The sequence below is a fragment of the Lissotriton vulgaris genome, chromosome 9 (assembly GCF_964263255.1).
Source record: "Lissotriton vulgaris chromosome 9, aLisVul1.2, whole genome shotgun sequence".
Classification (NCBI taxonomy): Eukaryota; Metazoa; Chordata; class Amphibia; order Caudata; family Salamandridae; genus Lissotriton; species Lissotriton vulgaris.
The window spans coordinates 637,694,111-637,715,067 of record NC_141697.1 but is presented as its reverse complement, the minus strand read 5'-3'; the positions used below and the strand labels follow the sequence as shown (position 1 = coordinate 637,715,067).

At 47.3% G+C, this 20,957-nt stretch overlaps 1 protein-coding gene across 2 annotated transcripts in view; it reads right to left on the bottom strand.

Moving 5' to 3' along the window:
* LOC147692007 (transmembrane protein 272-like) overlaps window positions 1-20,957 on the bottom strand; it is a 274,212-nt gene that overhangs the window by 244,227 nt on the left and 9,028 nt on the right. The window contains exon 1 of one of the 2 annotated variants that reach the window (XM_086938299.1): window positions 4,253-4,892. The exons of the other annotated variant lie outside the window; for it this stretch is intronic. The gene's annotated coding sequence lies outside the window, so the exon portion shown is untranslated. Of the gene's footprint in view, window positions 1-4,252; window positions 4,893-20,957 lie in introns of those variants that run through there. 2 annotated transcript variants of the gene reach the window in all.

Below are 20,957 nucleotides of genomic sequence, written 5' to 3'. Positions count from 1 at the left end.
AGAACACTTTGTTCCCCATAGCAAAGTAGCTTATCACAGTCTCTGCATTTAATAATGCCTTTATTAAAAGCGGGCTGAATGTTAGGAATCAGCTCTTGCGATCGCCCCCTCACTGAAGTAGTTGCTCCTCCGGTTGAAGTAGAGGCCCCATCACTGGGAACCTCTCGTGCCAGAGCCCTGACACTCTCCTGGGCAAAGTTCTGGGGGTGCCTCCTCTCGACATGGCGAATCATAGTGGAGTTTCCAAAAGAATATTTCTTGGTGGGGTCACCCCGTGACAGGACAGTGTGACAAAACCTGCACTCCATCTTTGGAGCATTTACTTTTTTCTGGTCATTTGGAATGGAAAAAAACTTCCATATGAAGTGTTCTTAAATTTTCGGCTGAGGAAGCTTTTCATCAAGAAATTCATTTGAGTCATCTTCACTGCTGGATGGTCTGGCAGCCATGGTAATCCAAGATATTAATCCAACAAAGATCCGACAGCAGAAAGACTGGTCTTGCAGTCACAAAAGTGAAAGAAGAAGTGAAGGAAATGGGTGGGGATTTCATTCTTTGTAAAAAAAAACTATTAGCAACCAATGAAAAGAGTTATTTTAAGGTCACATGACTTGACGTGCTTACGCTGCGAGCACCGAAGCGCTTCCGGGGGCGCTTACGCGGCGCGAATGCAGGCGCTTCCGGGGGCGCTTATGCGGCTCGAACAAAGGCGCTTCCGGGGGCGCTTACGCGGCGCGCCTAAGTGACGTTTCGATAGCTTTACGGAAATGCAAAATCATTTTCATTTCGTAAATCAAAAATACTGCTTTTATAAGTATGTTACTAAATGTCTTCCATTATTATTTACTTTTCATACATATTTTTTTTTACGAACGCAGAAATAGCGCTGTCGATGCGCTCTCGAGAGAGCTTACCGGTGCGCGCACCCTGAGCGCACCAGGAAAAAATGTAAAAAAAATATATATATATTTAACAAATGTTTGTTTTTTAAAAAATTTAATTAATTGTTGTAAAAAACAGCTAACAAAAAAAAATTAATCGTAGGTTACAAAGTCGATATACAAATGAATTAGCTTTTAAAAAAACTATGAAATTCTCTGAAAAAACCATAGGTTTCACAAACGTTATAGTTAGGAATTAGCTTTTAAAAAACCTTTGAAATTCACAAAAAAAAACAGGTTTCACAATCGGTATAGTTAGGAATTAGCTTTTAAAAAACCTTTGAAATTCACTGAAAAAACCATAGGTTTCAAACCAGTTATAGTTAGCTGAACAGTTTACTCATACAAAACCATTGAAATTTCCTCGTTATAGTTAGTTGGACTATAACTCGCGCGCCCGCAATCCACTGCTGATGATGTCACATATTACATCATTCATGACATGGTCAGTGACATCACTGATGACTGAGTCCAACTAACTATAACGAGGAAATTTCAATGGTTTTGTATGAGTAAACTGTTCAGCTAACTATAACTGGTGTGAAACCTATGGTTTTTTCAGTGAATTCCAAAGGTTTTTTAAAAGCTAATTCCTAACTATAACAATTGTGAAACCTATGTTTTTTTTGTGAATTATATATATATATATATATACACAAAAACAATACTTTATTATTTAATAGTACACACTTTGAAAATGAACATACTATAAATATCTTTTTATATACATATATATATTTATATCTAAAAAGGATTCATACTTACCTGTAAAATACTGACGAGTATTGCATCTCAACATTACAATCAGGATTTTAACCCTGTGTCGCATTCCCCTGATTGCTCTACGTAGTAATAAGTAGTGCTGTGTGGTTACAGTACTGTGTTTTATTCAAAGACTGGGCTGGGCAATACACTATTGTATCTGTTGGTTGGCTGTTAAGCTCCAAGCTGTGCCTCCCCACACTACCTCCCTGAGAAGCATGTGACTGTTCACCCTTGCTACTCTGGGACTCTGAGAGTCAAAAGACACACAATTGATGGATGGAATGCAGAACAAATCAAAACATTCACCTCCAGTCAAGAGGTCTGGGTTAAATCCATCATTTGTTTGCTCACCATGCTACCCCAGTTTAGACCTGCCCATATGCAAATCAGCCTTGACCCTGTGCCTCATGGCAACGGTCCAGCTCGAACTGTCAAGCTAGCATCTTAGGACCAGTTTCTTTCTGAGAGTCAGTTGCAGAAAGGGGACTACTTGGCCCAGTTTGCAGAGCCATGACAGATGGACACCAGGACACAAGTGACAAACAACCTCAGCCAAGGCTTTAAGTGGGCCGGGTCTCCAGGGGTCTGAGCACTGGCAGTTTTTTTATGGGGGTCTAGAAACGGTTCTCTATCTGGCACTGTATTGAGCCCTGGCACAGGTGGTCCGTGTTTTTTCCCAGACTGCAGTGACAGTAGTTTGCTGTCACTGTAGCCTGGAAAAAAGTGCCAGGGCGCAAAACAGCCCGACAGAGACCCGTTTCGAGACAGCAAGCACATCGATGTGCGCTGCCCTCACTTCTAACTAGCGGAGAAGTTACGGCATGACGTCATGTCAGGTGAGCACTGTGGGGGAAGGGAAATCCTTTAAAGAGTCATTTTCTTTATGGATTTCCCTTCTCTTTTTGAAAGAGCAGCAACATTGTGGTAGGGTCACCAGGGCTTTAATTGGAAGCTTTTTCAATATTATATGTAACAAGCCATAGTTGCAGCTTATTTATCTTATGCAACTAATAACCATTGACAAAGCCAATAGTACTTACTTGTTGTAAGTATGATGTTACTTGTTGTATCACATATCTGGATTCAATGACAGAAAGAGCAAAATACAAGTCGGGCGGCACACTATGCTAAACACAGATTTTTTGCGTAAGTGTTTTAAAGCCATGCCCCTAATTACACTGGCCACGCCCCTTTGAGAGACCCCCTCCAGTTCTTTCATTCCACTTAAAGCCCTGACCTCAGCCGCCACCATTCGGATCCTGTAGCCACCGTCTGCCCTGTAGCAAGCCAAAAAGTGTGAAGGACATGTTGGGACATCTCTGAGATAGCCAATGTGATAGAACTTCTCTGAGAAAACTGCAGAGGGTGGTGCTGCAAAGGGCATCTGTGAGATCAAGAATGTTAGGCTATCGCCGTGAAACAATAAGAGAGAAGAACATCTCTCGGGTGACGAAACTAAGAGATATCTCTGAGATAGCAGATGTAAGGAAACATCTCTCAAATAACAAGGGGGGAGGACAGCTCAGGGGTGACTAAACTAAGGGATATCCCTGGGATAGCCAATGTGAAGACATGGCTGGGAAAACAGTGTAACTGGACATGTTTCTGATAACCTAGGCAGGGGACATCTCCAATGGACAATGTGATGGACAAGGCTGAATGAGAGGTGTGAGAAGACATCTCAGTGGAACCAGCATGAGATGGCATTTCAGGATAACCAGAGCAAGGAGACCTAAACAATTAGTGGGGGACAACTACAGTAAGCCAGGGTTGGAGACGGCTCAGAATAACCAAAAAGGCTACCCTCTCAGGATAAGTAGCACAAAGAGACCTCTTAAAAGAACCAGTGACAGGGAATACTGATGGTTTCCTAGGGCAAGAGATAACTTGAGATTACCAGAGTGAGGGAGGGTGTATCTGAGAATTATGAGTGACCACCTGAGGAAAACTGCAGTGGGGTAATAAGAGAATAACCAATACGATAAACATCTGGTAATGATCAGTGTGTGAGACATCTGAAGACAAGCAAGCCAATGACAGCAACAGTTGAGGGAGATCGGTAAGAGGGGCATCTGAAATTAGGCAATGGGGCACATGTGAGGGAAGGCAGCGTCAGGGGACATCTGTGCATCACAGCGTGGGGTATTTTTGAGAATGGCCGGTGTGGGGGCATTTAAGCATATTCATCCCCACGACATGTCAAGGTAACTTGCGGGTGGGACAGCTGAGCATTAAGATATATCTCACGATACTCAGCGGGAGAAGATATTTAAGGAGACCCCGTGAGAGGGGACATATATTGGGGGGTGGGGGGGGGGGGGGGGAGGCGAGCAAATATTTAGGGCAATCAGTGCGAAGGCACAGCTCAGTGGGTCGGTGGTTTCTGCCGCTTTCCCCTGCACAAAGAACCCTCTCCCGCACCTCAGCAGATACAGCCCAGCTCCATCAGCAGCGCGAGCACCTCGCTATAGCAACGTGATGCTGCCGCTTGGTACCACAATCCGCACACTCACACCAACCTCCCGCCAATGCTGACTGACACTCACTGCTCTCGCAGCCGGACCTGCTGCTGGTGATGTTGGTGATGGGTACCACTGCCTTGCACTCAGATCCTGTTGCTGCTGCTTCTGCTGACGACAGTTATGCCGAGGCTGCTGCGGGGTGCCGAAGACTGCTCACTGGCAACCTGTTGCTGGTGTCGCTCCTTCGTGCCACTGCTGCTCGCTGACAGATGCTGCTGCGGCTTCTGCCTCCTCACGTCCGATGTTTTCTTCCCACCCAACGCCAACGTGTCAGCCTGCCGCCGAGGCGCTTTCCCGCGGCGCCCGGCCGCCGCTGCTCAAACGGAGAGTGTGTGTGGACCGATCACAAGGGCTTGGCAAGGAGGGGCTGGGGGGCAGTCATTCAGAGCTAGCGTTCACTAGGGTGCATCGGTTCAGCAGCGCCCCCTTCTCCCGCCTCCCATCACACGCACACAGCTGTAGCAGCGCCACCTTCGTTTGTAGTAACAATCCCCCAGCACTGCAGAACTTGTCCGACCGTGCAACCTTTAAATCACTTCTGCATCTGCTATGTTATGTTAACGGTATTTCCAATAGCGCTGTTTTGCTAATAGGAAGGCTTCGCGGCGCCCTGGTCCCAAGCATTCTGTCAAACAATCGTGTCTGTTTTCTGTTTCTTTTGAGTGGGGTCCTCGGTAGTATGGGCGTGGTTACTATTTTGTGTGTATGTTTGGTTGTAAGCGTAGTGTGGTGTGTGACTGTTAGACCGGAAATACAACACTCGGTGCCAACCGAAAAGCGTCGATTCAAAGCCCAGTAGACCAACAATAGTAGCATCGTCAACCCCACAGCTGTGCGACCGGACTACACAATTCACGTCACATTTCCGATCTTGCACTGGGACCTGCCCAGGGGACCCTGCCTTGTACTTTGCAGTTCCTGCGCTGAGACGCTTTGGTAGAGTCACGTGACGTCTTGCCCCAGGGTAGGAATGGCGGGAATGCTGAGGAGCAGGCGGTACCTCACTGGCAGAGCACTATGATGTTCCTGTCCTGAATAGCCGAGGGTGTTTGAGCTGGCTGTTCTCAGAATTAAGAGGTGGATTGGCATAGCTGAGTGTACTTCACAGCATGGGAATAGTGTGTTCATGGCCATGTTTAATGGGCACTGGCGGAGATGTGTGAGTGCGCGACTGAAATTGCAAGGTCCATGCTGGGGCAGGGCTGAGGTGGAATGGCAGAGCCGCTTGCAAATATCCAGCTCGCTTCCCGCCTCCCCCTGTAAGCAATGAGTCACCCCTAGATCACGCACACTGGTCATCGTTCACACAGATTTACAGCAAAGAAACCCCGCTCCACACCTGGGGTGCTGCTGCCGCCCACTCGAGGAGGAGGAGGGCTCAGGTTGGAACAGGGCCCGGGCCTGCAAATTGAAGTAAATACTGAGCGTTAGTCATCAGTGAGCGAATAATAGCAGGCTGGCACAGAAACATGCCCTGGCAACTGACGCTAGTGTTCGTTCAAGAACCCGCCTGCGGAGAGCGACATTACCCAATAGCGAAAATGTGAGGCTGGTAGGGCTGGGGTGAAGATAGTTCCTGGTTTCTACTCCAGGATCACCCCTTTCAGAAGCAAAACAAGTAATTGATAGACATTTTTGAATCACCCTTAACCACTGGCAACTACCCTGAGAACATTTCTTTTAATTGGTTTTTAACTAGTCTCACTCAATGCGACTCCAATCAAAAGCATGCAAAGCAGTTCAAAGGGGACAGAGGGGCAATAAGACATGTTTCAGCCTTGCTGGGCTTCCTCTGGCAGTGCACCTTTAGACTATAGTTTATAGCGAACACTGGACATACATCTCGGCAGCAACCTATCGCTTAGCAAGACTCTGCGACAAAAGAGAAGCATTGAAATACTATTATTTTCTCACCTGTAATTATTAAACTGAGTCCTCCCTGCCCACACCACAGACATTCTTACATCTGCAGTTAATGAATGAATGAATTAATTAATTAATTTTTTAAGGCTCACCTATCCCATTCCGCAAGGAATGGATATGGGAGAATTTTAGTGGGCAAACTAAGTCCTCAAACCATCGGGCGGATTTCCGACAGTTCACGAGAACACAAGCACGCGCTTTTCCCTCGGAGAGCTTCACTTCAAAGGGCTCCCCCGCCCACTGCTTCAAACTTCACTGCCGCCAGGCCGTGTCTCCCATTTCTCCTCCCCCGCCCACTGCTTCACACTTCACGGCTGCCAGGCCGTGTCTCACATTTCTCCTCCCCCCGCTCCCCACAGCAATGCCTAGAGCTTGTTTGGTCTTTGCTCGCCATCTGCTGCTTGCCCATTCACATCCCTGCCCCCCTTTACTGCTTTGCTTGTTTAGGACTTGTGCCCTGCCGAAGAGGTTAGCTCTACCCCTGATATTTCCTTGCGGCTCTACATATCCTTTACTTTCCTTCCCATGTGCCTCTATTCAAATGTTTCTACGCCGTCAACCCATGCTCTACCCGCCATGTCTGTGCCCCTATGCTTTAACCCTATGCCTCTACTCGGCAGCCTCAACACCCCAGTCTGCCACCCCATACCCTCCTCACTGCCGCTTCTCTGCAGTCTCTCCCGTGCTCATCGGCTGTCACTTGCATCTAGCACCTGCAGCCTCTCCCGTGCCCCCTCCTCGCCAGCTGCTCCCCTTCACTCTGGACTGTGTGACAGCGCCAAGCAGGTGCCTCCGCACCACAGTCCCTAACACTCTTCTGTCATTCGCTTGTAATACAGGAATGAGTGTCGGTCAATGCAAACGTCAGTCACGCCAGCCTCTGCCGCCAAGCATTGCAGCGTGGGTCCCTGTGCCGGACACCGCGTCTGTTTAACCCTTGTGAGCCCCCCACAAATAGGGGTTACAGGCGGGTTACCATTTAACATTGTCTGAACGATGATGAATTGACCAGCAAAATTCTGTTCATGGTGGGAGTCGGCACAGGCACATCGCCTGCTCCATGGACAGCTTGATTTTTGGGGGAGGCAGGGTGTGTCGGGGGTGCTTTTCACCCAGACCTTGTGCCGCAGGGTGAGTGATGTGCCGTTTGCCTTGAGACTTTTAGTAGCAGCTCGGAGTATCATAAGCTGCAAGAGAGACACACTTGGTCCCGCAGGGTTTTGTTTTTTTTTTCCACGTGAACTTCCGTCTGTAAAAAATACTTTCAGTTTCACAGTATCCACTGACTGTGTGAATGTGAAGGATGTCTTTGGATCCCAGATTACTTTTCCGAATTGGCGCTGGCAGAGATCGCCCATTAACCCTTGGAAGAGAAGCCTGCAGCTCCACATACATCAGTTCCAAAGTTTTCAGGTGCCAAGTATCGTGCTCTCTTGCAGAACACTATTAACCCTCAGCAAGTATGACAATGCGCCCGCTGGTTCTGTAGCAAACAGCAACCTTAATTGGGTGCCCTGCCTACACATAGGAAACGGACGTATTGGTAGCCACCTATCTGGAACATGTTGACTGGGAAGAAGCACGTAAACATTCCTCGGAGGTTGCAACGCAAGAGGCGATCAGATTGGTCCAATTAAAAATGTTGTATTATCTCTAGTTTACACATGCATACAACATGTACACACCGGGTGAGTGTCTGTGGAGATGCAGGCGTGAAGGAAACTCCCTACTTGCAATATAGGTTTGACCTCAAGTTGAGGCATTTTGAACTAGAAGTCCTGATTCACAAAGCTAAACTTTCACTTTTGTTTATGTTTACGATTGTGTGCTATTCACAAAGGTTGTTTGTAGCAGCGCCTTTACCACTGTAGAGACTGCACACATAAAATGAAAGGACTGTCTTTGTATGTGGAAAGACTCAGCAGTTGTAAATATACTACTAGTGAATAGCACGCAATCGTAAACGTACACAAAAGTGTAAGTTAACCTTTATGAATCAGGCACATAATTGGGGAATACCTATCGAGGCAACTAAGAATTCAGAGGATCAGATGGCACAACTGGCATTGCTGGGAGCCTTGGTGATGACATACCACCAAAATAAACCCTTTCAGTCCAATAGGCAAAGCACGCCTGCTATGAGTCCGTATGCCTGCTGAGCCTTGAGAATATGTAGTAAATACATCTTGTAACAAACATTTATAACACACTGATATAATATCTCTCTTCGAAATGAAAAAAGAGTATTTATTTAACACTCCATCCATCCATTCATCCATCCCCTCCACTCCATCTGTCCATCCATCCATCCATCCCCCCACTCCATCCATCCATCCCCCCACTCCATCCATCCATCCCCCCACTCCATCCATCCATCCCCCCCACTCCATCCATCCATCCCCCCACTCCATCCATCCATCTCACTCCATCCATTCCCCCACTCCATCCATCCATCCATTCATCCATCCATCTATCCATCCACCCATCCATCTATCCATCCATCCCCCCACTCCATCCATCCATCCCCCCACTCCATCCATCCATCCATCCATCCATCCATTCATCCCACTACATCCATCCATCCCACCATTCCATCCATCCCCCCACTCCATCCATCCATCCCCCCACTCCATCCATCCATCCGCCCACTCCATCCATCCATCCATCCATCCATCCATCCATCCATCCATCTATCCATCCATCCCCCCACTCCATCCATCCATCCCCCCACTCCATCCATCCATCCCACTACATCCATCCATCCCACCATTCCATCCATCCATCCCACTCCATCCATCCATCCCCCCCACTCCATCCATCCATCCCCCATTCCATCCATCCATCCCACTCCATCCATCCATTCCCCCACTCCATCCATCCATCCATCCCCTCCATCCATCAATCCCCTCCATCCATCCCCCCACTCCATCCATCCCCCACTCCATCCATCCATCTATCCATTCATCCCCCCACTCCATCCATCCATCCATACATCCCCCCACTCCTTCCATCCATCCCACTCCATCCATCCATCTCCCCCACTCCATCCATCCATCCCACTCCATCCATCCATCCCCCCACTCCATCCATCCGTCCCACTCCATCCATCCATCCCCCATCCATCCATCCCCCACTCCATCCATACATCCACCCTACTCCATCTATCCATCCCACTCCATGCATCCATCTCCATCCACCCCACTCCATTCATCCATCCATCCCACTCCATCCATCCATCTATCCATCCCACTCCATCCTTCCATCCATCCCACTCCATCCAACCATCCCCCCCACTCCATCCATTCATCCCCACACTCCATCCATCCATCCCCGCACTCCATCCATCTATCCATCCATTCCCCCGACTCCATCCATCCCTCCCGGCCCCACACTCCATCCCTCCCCCGCCCCACACTCCATCCCTCCCCCGCCCCACACTCCATCCCTCGCCCACACTCCATCCCTCGCCCTCTTGCCCTGTCTCTATCTCTCACCCTGCCTCTATCTCTCGCCCTCCCTCTATCTTTCGCCCTCCCTCTATCTATCTATCGCCCTCACTATCCATCGCATCACCACAGCATCACTCAGGGGCACCACAACATCACTATGCGCTGCCACTGCATCACTGAACGCCACAGCATCACTCGTCGTCGCCGCCACAACATCATTCAGAGCCACCACAGCATCAATCTGTGCAACCATTCAACAACAACTAATTCAAATATGTTCTCTCAATGTTTCAAACTTTATTACAAATTTCACAACATTTTTTTAATATTTCACTTTTGTTCTTGTATTTTCATCACAATAAAATACACTAAACATAATCTTCCAAAAAGTTATTTGCAAAAGTTTAAGCTATTGCCATTATAAATTACAATAACTTTTATTTAAGTAATAAATATTGAAAAAAATACAATCCATTGTTATTTTTAATATTAATACATCTAAGTCATGTAAATACAACACATATTGCATTACAAATGCTATAGGTGTCACGTTTGCAAAAGTTAACACTATTGGCATTGTAAATGACAAAGTTATTAATTTCGTTATTTTCAAAACAAAAACATAAATAAAAAATGTGTCATTTACAATACTAATACCTCTAACTTTACTAATGCGAGCCCTATTGCACTGCAAATGCTTGATATTTGTGTGGTTACTTAAAACCATTACAAAAATACAGTTTATATAATGACAGTATAATATCTAAACATGTAAAAGAGCAACTGTATGTACAACACAATGTTAAAATTCTCTTTTGCTTTGTTAGGTAAAAAAAATCAAGTAATAATCAGTCTTTTATATTAAATCAGTCTGTTTTGAAAAAGGGGCCAAACAGCAGCCCCAGCAGTGCCTGCCTGGCAGCCTAGGGGGAGGTGCCCATTAATTTTATGCGAGTGAAGTGGACAAATTTGCCAAAGTTGGCCATGTGCTTTACTGTGTCCAACATGTAGAGGCGAAGGACATCTGCAGTGTAAACACCAGACTTTTAAATTGAGCTAACCTTTGTACTCCTCCTTTGCTGTGAGGACATAAATACCATGTCCATTACCCAAAGTCATGCTTGTAAAGCCCAAACAGTACATAGTGTTCAAAGGCGGATCACAGATAGGGGTGGAAGGGGACCTGACATTGCAGCTATGAAAAGTAGCACACTTTATTGACAAGATCCAGGACCTAATCAGAGCTTTATCACTTTCTACCCCTTCCAGGTCACAGTCCTTACATCACGGGGACATAAGCTGTGCCCAATGTTTGATCAACAGCCATTTCCAATCACCCAAATCATGCACAACTCATGATGCTTGCATTAGAATTAGTTGCAACATATCACTTAGAAAGGAAACTGATTGCTTGATGTTCACCAAGTAAGTATCCACCAAGGACGGTCACAGTATGCCTATACTTGTGATCATGAAACGTCCACACACACTAACCCCAGCAATGTTGCTGAGAGTGGGAACCAGAGACGTGGGGCCAAACGGCGAGCCGGCCTCCACTATCTCATGAATACACAAAAGTGGGCTGACCCGTGAATCAATTCCTATGTGTATCTACAGAGTTCTGTAGAGATCACTACCAGTGGGGGCATCTCATAAAACGTTACGGACTGGCCTCACACACCGCCCGGTGTCATGCTTCACCATCGGCGTCCTCTCTGTCTCCCCGCTGAGCAGGGAGACAGAGAGGACGCCTCCAGGAAGAATGGCTGGAAGCACTGAAGCTAGACAAAAGTCGAAGTAGGTCATTCCACCTCAGCCCTCCCATGGAGCGTTTAGGGTAGGAATACAGGAGTTACTCTTAGTGGGAAATATCCATTTACGTAGTGTTTTTAACCACAAACCCCTCCCCTGATCTAGCGACAGGATTTTCCTTCCATTTAGACTAGTTAAAAGGAAGTGGACATAGAGGATATACACCCCCTTCCACCCCCCCTTTTTTTAGGTCCTGAAGAATGCTACTTACCCTTCGGGGACACCTCAGCAGAAACATGTCGACCGCATTTAATACGGTGAAGGGAGAATAATATCCCATACCACCGTCCACTTAGTTTTTAACCACCATACATTTACCATTTGAATAAACATAAAACATGGACTAATGCAATGGTTTTTAAATCACTTATCACTCCCCCATGGCCATCACTTAGATTTAAAAGTGCATCCCTGTCTCCAGGTGTATGCCCGCCCTCTATCAAACCAAGTTTTCAGAGGGCGAGGGCAGCCAATGATGAAGCATGACACTGGGCGGTGTGTGAGGCCAGTCCGTAACTTTTTATGAGATGCCCCCACTGGTAGTGCATCTCTACAGAGCTCTGCAGATACATAGAGGAATTGATTCAAGGGGCAGCGCACTTTTGTGTATTTATCATGAAACGTCCACCTGCAGAACAGCAGTATTAGCAATCTACAATAAGGTATACCGAAGGACCAGAGTAATCTACACACTGGTGCAAACACCTGAACACGTATTAAGCACTGGAAGGCTCGAAGTGACACCTGCAGCAACTAAGGACCCACCAGCAGACTTATTTCCATCAAACCCCCAAGTAGGACAGTCCGTAACCTATGCCATGGACCAGGAGGGGGCACTTCTAAATTATGTGCACATCTGAATGGACAGTCTATGTTCAGGCAGCCAGCGTATTTCTCATATGCCATACCAAAACACACTGAATGATGAAAAAATCCCACAGGAACCAAAAACCCCAGAAGACAGTGGCAGAGCATTAGAAAACTATGGGGCACATGCATCAAACTTCTATTTTGCGAATACCCAATAGCGATTTTTAAGGAATCACTATTTGGTAATCGCAAATGCCTATGCATCAAACTATTTGCATCATTTTAGCGAATCGGTAAAAATCTCAATCACAATTAGCGATTGCTAAATTGCAAATTGCAAAATAGCAAATCTGCAATTAGAGAATCGCTAATAGCGATTCCTGGATTTTGATGCAACATGATGAAATCACAACCAGGAAGTGAGGCATCTCATGCTGTTACCTGTGTACTGAAAGAGACTAGGAGAAGGCAGACTGCAGGAGTACAGCATAAGGAAGCCCTTTGGGACAGCTGAACCTGTTCGAGGACATCAGCATGGCTGCAGGAAACAGTGAAAAGGAGGCAGCACTGGGCAAGAGGAAGCTGAATTTCAGCGAACAGGAGTTGGAAGTCCTCATTGAGGAAGTGGTCAAGAGCAATGAAAAACTGTCACTCCAAGTCCCAGAGGTGGAGAAACTAAAAATATGGCTGGGAATCCAAGCTAAAATCAGTGCAGTGGGGGTCACACAGTGCACCATTGCAGATCTGCGCAAGCGTTGGTATGACATGCAGAGCTGTATGAAGGAAACGGTTGCTGCCAGGCTTGCTGATGTAAGATAGACTTGAGGAGGACCATCGACCCAAACGGCCACTACACCCCTAGACGACCTGATGGAGCCAACCCTTTAGCCTGAAGCTGTCGTTGGAGTGACTCAGATTGACACCTCTAAACAGCCCAGTACTTCCCAAGGTCAGGTGCATTCAAATGACAAATCAATGCTAAATTAAAAAAAATATCCCTCAAGTTAAATCAGGCTAAGTGTAGCAAATTCTACTCCTGTCCACATTTTACTTGCTACAAACAAATGCATCATGGGATTAGCAGTCAACAACTCCAATAGGAAAGGCAAGGATGGATCCAAACAGCATGGGTGAATTCAAATACAAGCAAGTGAAATATCTAGACACTGTTTGTTGCTAATTAACTTTATTAAACAAAACCATGCGCTATGTGACATACATGTACAATCCAAAAAATTGAAATTGCACCATTTGACATCACAGATGCAGCTGCGCAGGAGTCTGATGAAGTTGAAGACCATGAAACTGAAGACTAAGGCCCAATCAGGAGATGAGAACAGTGGCTCCATCACCCCCTGTAGGAAGGTGGACTCCTGACTATGGTTACCCCAGATTTTTTGCCTTGTGTTTAGCTGGTTTTCGACTTAGTTGGCCTGGCTCCCTGCTGATCAGGGCCCCAGGCTATCTGCTCTCTCCTTAAAATGGACTCCATGCACCCTAGGTGCATAACCAAATTAGTACTGGACCCCTTGTCAGCCCCTATATAGTGCACTATCGGTGCCATGGGCATAGGTGCATCCAAGGCCTACCAGGGGCTGCAGCATATCTTTTGCCACCCCTGGCTGGTTCTTAAATTGACCCAACTGGCTGATCACTCAGCTGGGGCAAGTTGGCGTAATCACCTCTTGCTTAGATATAGAATACCTATATCTAAACCTATATCTGGACACATATATACCTATAAGTCACTCCTATGGCAGGCCTTAACAATCCTGGAGGCAGAGTGCTTGGTTTTATGTGAGATGGTGCTCTAGCATGAGCTGAGCCTGTCCAAAGCTGTCGGGACCAATTCCCTAAGCTGTTCCGGGATATTGCCATACCATATACTCTTAAGTGCATTATAATCCATCGCGGTTATGTGCTAACTTTGGTTTGGCGTTATCAAAACATGTTGTGTAAGGTGTCATACAATTTGGAATACTATCCCCTCGACAGTCCTGTCGACGGGGATAGCATCCCACCCTTCTAGAGGGAGAAGACATGTTACTTTGCTAAAACGCGGTTGATTTCTAAAAGAGCCTCAGCATCACAAAATGGATGCTGCTGCCACCGACACAAGTCTGACCTCTTGCTGCTGACCGAAACTTGGCAGAGGAAGCCTGGACAAAGGGTTTCCTGTTGCAGGGAGGTGCTACACCTCCCCAGACAGGAGATAGTGTATTGGGGCAGGGTGGTTTGAAAGAAACCAGACAGTGCCTGGGGAGCACAAGGCTTCCCCTTGCATAATCCGGTCAAACCGGTTCTGGGGCTCACCAGCCCCAGTCCCAGCGTGACCCTGGACAAAGGGAAAGGGGTGTAACCACCCCCTTCCTGGGTCCCACCCATAGGAGGGACCTAGCAGGTAATCCAGCCCACCAGATTGGTATAAGAGTGGGAGCAATGCCCAAGCATTCAGATTATCCTGACTGAAACTTATGAAACAAAACTCTGGACCCTTCGACATCCTACTCGACGTAGAAGACTGAAGAATCTCCCTTGTGGTCAAGGAGTGACCACCCTGTGCAAACAGGCACCATCCAGCACCTCAATGTTTGCTTTGTTGCAGTTCCCGCCGGAACTTGAGCAACAGAGTTCTACAAGACCAAGAGTGCCTGCCTTCTAACAGCCCGATCCACAGTCCCTGCAGAGCTGAGACCAGTGGAGGCGACCGGAAGCGTGGGGACCACCATCTTGGAAAGACCACAAGACGCTGACCGTGCAGCCCACGAGTGACCCTCGAAGCTGTGCATTGGGGTTTGAGAATCCCCAGCCCTGAGCCTCTCTTGCACCGAAGCTCACCCCTCTACACTCACCGAGTGCTGCGTGGGGCCCTTCTGCATCTTTTGGCTCAACGCGTTGGCCCGGTCACTTGCCCGTTGGTTAGTGGCCCCTGTGCCGATGAACCTTGAAACCTAACTTGTGAATCTGGTTGCTCCAGACTTGCACTCACTCCCCTGAAAACGAGCACTCGCTCTGACCCTCCTGGTCCGAGTGTAAAGCCATCTTCGAATCCTGCATGGGTTGCACTTGCCAAGGGTTGTTTGCTCCAATCCGGAAGCCTACACCGCCGACAGCGAGAGCCTGCGTGGGACAGCTCGTGATCCACTCCTGGACATCCTCGGTGCCCCAGAGTCCACGTGGCAGCGGAGAGAAGTGATTTGTCAATGACCTGAAAGCGCCAGACATTGCCTGGTTCCTTCCTGGTTCCACCCTGGTCACTGCTGAGTGACCCAGACTCTGTCCCCTCTGCTTTCAGATAATCTTTATCTTGGATCCACCCTTGGATCACATCGGACACTTCTCGTCTCGACGCCTGCAGCCTCTTCAGCTCCAAGCACCATCAACCAGCGAGACAAAACCCGACACTACTTCGCACCTGTGCACCCGCTTCCTGTGGGTGAGTTAACTCAGCAACGCCGGTGTTCCTACACTGGTACACACCTCTAGTGTATGTGTCTAAAGTTTCATCTTGCTAGGTTAAGCGGAAGTCTCCTTTAACTGTAACTTTATAACTTTTACCCACCATTGACATTGCATTGGTGCATGTGTGTGCTTTACGCGCTGCACCCGAATCCCGCTGGCTTTTCCCGACTTCAGCATTGCTAGTCCCGACTGCTCCCAGCAATTCCCTAGGCCCTAAGCCTAACCACTGTTCGATTGGTATCTCTTATACCACTTTTTTAATATATGGTTTGCGTGGCCCCTGGGCCTCATCCATAATTGTGCAACTTTCAAATGTTTAACTGTGCTTTTGTTTAAACGCTTGTGCCTCTGCACTCATAAAGAGTACAGAGGATTATTCTAGAAATAAATACATATATTTTTATAATATATAACTTGTGTGGTGTCCTTTCATTTGATATTACAGGATTTTGATTGGTAAAACAGCTCGCTTAACACGACCTCTTGAGTTAAGCCTTTGAGGCTGCTTAGTCCATGCTACCCTTAGGATAGCTTGTCTATAAGGTTGACTTACAACCATCACCATAAGGGATTGTTTGGACTAATACAAGGTGCCCCCAGAATTGGAGACATCATATATCAGGCCAAATTCTCACATTGGTGAGCAGCGGTGTGGATTTGAGCTTGCTGTTGTTTTACCATTGCAATCTTTTTATCAAATTGAAAGATCACATCAAGTACCTTAGGTACATATAAACAAAGCTTAGCATATTTAAGTTCTACTGAGCTTAGTATTTGTAGATCAAATGGCTTAGCACACCCTGCCTACAACTCACTAGCAAGGTACAGTAGAAAAACACTTAGTGTAGGTAAGTGCAACACTTACACCTCACTAGCAGTAATGGCTGGCACAGAGGGAGCTTCAGGCTCTTCACCTGTGAGGGTTGACCTTACCAAGGCAACTTCCAGCTATGACAACTTCAGCCATAAGGACTTAAGTGCCTTGTGCACTGTAAGGGGGCTGAGTAAGGGTCACAACCCTACAATTCCCATCCTGATAGCCATCCTGGAGAAGGATGACCTTGAGAAAGCTAGAGTAGCTCCCTTAGGGACAGGAGATGGAGTGAACCCCCCTGAGACTGAGAACTTCCCAGACTTAGAGGAGGAACCTGAATCAGAAGAGGAAGAGGCTGATCAGGATCAGAGGGGTAACCAGGTACAAGTGGGGAGGCTTAGCCAAGCCAACTTGGACCTACTTGGAAATGGAGAGGGCCAGCACCTCCCCAGAGTACAAAGCAGAATTGTTCCAGGCACTAGAAGATTGAGATCTCCCTCAAGGGACTCTCACATTTCTAATGTCTCAAGAGAATCTCAAAGGGGAATGACTTCCCCAGAGAAGAGAGCATAAGGCCATAATGAGGGCTGTCCAACTCCAGATAGAGAGGGAAGAGGTAGCCTTGGCCCAAGCTAAACTTGCTTTAGCAAGGGAACAAACATTGAGTAGATTAGATTCCACTGGTGGCAGCAACAATATTCCTAGAGAGAAAGACAGGTCCTATGATACTAGAAACCTGACAAAGATTGTGCCCCCATACAACGAAGGGGATGACATCCACAAATGGATGACTGCTCTGGAGAGAGCCTGCATGGTACAGCAGGTTCCTCAAGGACAGTGGGCAGCTATCCTATGGTACTCCTTTTCTGAGAAAGGGAGAGATAAGCTCCTCACAGTTAGACCCGAGGATGCTAAAAATTACAATGTCCTGAAGAGTGCTCTGAAAGATGGGTTTGACCAAACCACTGAACAATACAGGTTAAAGTTCAGAGATACCCAGAAGACACAGACACAGGACTGGACTGATTTTGTAGATTGTGCTACTAAGGCTCTGGAGGGTTGGCTACATGGCAGCAAAGTACATGACTTTACAGGATTGTATAATTTGATTATGAGGGAGCAGATCCTAAGTAATTGTCAGAACCAGCTTTTACACCAGCACCTGGTAGACTCAGATTTGACCTCTCCCCAAGAATTGGGAAAGAGGGCAGATAAATGGGTCAGAACCAGGATTAGGCCTAAGAATCAGGGCAATGACCAGAAGAAGGAGTCTACCAAAACTCAAGATAAGGGTGGGGATAAATCCAAAGAGAAGACTTCCCCAGGGCCCAAAAACTCCAAGGATGGGGGTGGGTCCCAAGACACTTCATCTACCCAGAAAAACCCATACTGCCATGTCTGTAAACAGACTGGCCATTGGAAATCATACAGCTGTTGTCCAAAGAATGGCAATAAAGAAAATATTCCTCCAAAAACAGCTCCAACACCTCTTGTCACTATTAGCAGTGGTCCCCCAGGTGGTGGGAGCACCCCCACGAATTTGGGTGGGTTTACTTTTGGAGCCCAGGTGGACTCTGGCCATATCCAGGTCCCTTACCACAGATACTCTTGTCTATGAGAATGGAATGGGGTTTGCCAATTTTACTGCTTGCTCAAACACTTTGAGCAAGTATAGACAGGAGCCCCGCATCAATGGTTTGAAAGTTGAGGCCTTTAGAGACACGGGGGCTAGCATCACCATGGTGGCTGAATGTCTAGTCCCCTCAAGGAAACTTTTACCTGGTGCCACATACCAGGTGAGAAACATTGATGGCATAGAAAAAAATCATCCTATGGCAGTAGTCAATCCTAGCTGGGGAGGTGTCACTGGCCCAAAGAGAGTGGCAGTGTCACCAAACTTGCCTGTAGACTGTCTACTAGGAAATGATTTGGAAATCTCAGCCTGGGCTGAGGTTGAACAGGAAATCCATTCTAAAATGGTAAATGTCACTGGAAAGGTTAGTGGGGCTGTGATGGCTACAGCCCCAATCCAAGATGTCCTTCCTGAAAAGGTTGGTAGGGCTGAGCAACTCTCAGCCCCATCTTCAGCTAACTCCCTTCCTGAAAAGATTAGCAGGGCCGTCATGATAACAGCCCATACCCAAACTGAGTCTCCTCCTGAAAAGGTTGGTGGGGCTGTGATGGCCACAGCCACAGCCCAAACTCAAACTGATACCTGTGTTGTGAAGCCTGAAATGATGAATCACTCTACACAAACAGAGAGCACGGAGGAGGAAGAGAAATCTCCCCCTCACCAGACATTAGTACAGGATCAGCCTCCTCAGGGAACTGATCTTACCCCTGATGAAGGAACTGTCCCAGAGGTTGTTAGGCCTGGCCTGGCAGAGCCTCTGATGGCAGTGGACCCTTCTCAGGTGGGACCCAGTCTGGAGCAGGTAACCTGCTCCTCTCTGCCTTGCCTTGGTCAGCCCAGGGCTGCAGAGGACAAGAAGGACAGTGAGCCCCAGAGGCCCCCTTGTCAAATAAAGCACCCCCATCAGCAGATTAGGGGCACCGAAACTAGTAGCCCTAGTACGGTGAAAACTTTGAAAACTCCTGAGGGATCCCCCTTAAAAGTAGCTAGGGACCTCCCCCAGATGGATTCTGTTGGGCACAGCCAAACCTGGGACCCAAAGGGCCCACACCTGAACTGTCCCTCCAGTAAGCCAACAAAAGGGACCCAGCCTCCAGCTTTAGGTAGCCAGAGGTTGACCCTGAGAGCACAGTGAAACTCAGTTGAAGAAAGAAAGGCACACATGGTGGAAGATAATTGGAGGAAGCTGAGCCCTAAAATAGTGGAGCCTCACTTCAATACTCCATATCAACAACAGCCTTTTACTTTGCAAAAACACACCCAAGGTAGTGATTCCCTATGGTGGAGACCCTCTAATACCCCAAGGGTGAGGGATTGCTTAGAGGACCATGAGACAGGGGGTAACCATGCTAGTGCAGGTACTTCCTTATATGGCCACACAGGCAATATAGGCTTACTAAATTCTTTTACTGGAAAGGAAACAAGCTTCCGGGGAGCGGTCCCCGGCAGCTTGTTTCCTTTCCTGTAAAAGAATTGGCTTGGTAGTTTGGTCTGCCCTGTTCCCATGATGGACTGGGCCAGGGACAGACTAATTTGCATGTAGCCAGGTTCTGAGCTGGGATGGTGCAGTGAGCTAAAAAACGGTGATGGATCAAGCCCTGATCTGTTGACTGGGTAGGAGTGTTCTGCTTAATTCAGATACTCTGTCCATCACCACCCCCTTTTCTGAATCGTTTTGTCCACCATAAGCGTGGAAGGGTATGCTCAGACATGAGTCCCTTGCTCACTGCACCATCAGGATTCAAGCAAGCTGGGCTGAAGACGGCTGTAATGCCAGAAACCGGTCCCCGGAAGCTTGTTTCCTTTCCAGTAAAAGAATTGGCTTGGTAGTTTGGTTCGCCCTGTTCCCATGATGCACTGGGCCAGGGACAGACTAATTTGCATGTAGCCAGGTTCTGAGCTGGGATGGTGCAGTGAGCTAAAAAACGGTGATGGATCAAGCCCTGATCTGTTGACTGGGTAGGAGTGTTCTGCTTAATTCAGATACTCTGTCCATCTCCACCCCCTTTTCTGAATAAGTAGTATCTTGGCACCAGTGGCCACATGTAGGAGGCTCAGTATGAGGAATAAGTCTGCTTTAGAAGGCTCCACAATGAACGTGACAAAGCCCTCAGGATGGCCCACCGGGGTGCGTGGCCACAGAAAATAGTGTGGCATTGGAAAAAGGAATGTAATTTGGTGAGGTAACCCGTATTATCTATTTGTCAGGGCTGAAGTTCAAATTCCAAGGCAATGTTATACTTTTGAATTCTGACTGTCACACTGCACATTTTCGCCTGGTATGTGTGTGCATTAACACTACCTGAGTTTTTCAATAATAAATAACATAAGCAATGAAAACATGTAGTGTCTCATGTCATCATTATACACCTTAAAAATAATTCTGTGTTATTTTTGCACGTCTCTGTCTCCCCTCTGCTATACTCAGCCGGCGTGCTGCTTGCAGTGGTTATCTTGGCTTATTGTCTTCTTCGCTGTCTGATAGTTCCAGGGGTATGACTCTTGAAGGTGTAATGTTGTGCAACATGGAACAAGTGGCCACAATTTTGCAGCAGGTATCTGGCCTGTACTGCAATGCACCACCAGTTTTGTGTAGGCAGCGGAACCTACTATTCAGTGAGCGAAATGTCCTCTCTATAACTTGCGGTTAGAAATGTGGGTTGCCTTGTATCGCTGCTCAATTGGTGTACTTGGATTTTGGTATGGCGTCAGTATGAAGGAAAGCACAGCATATGCGCTGTCACCTACAGGGTAAAAGGCAACAGATAAATCACTGCTATGTTTCACAATGACCAGAGAGTCAGCAAGACAGTGTTACATATATTT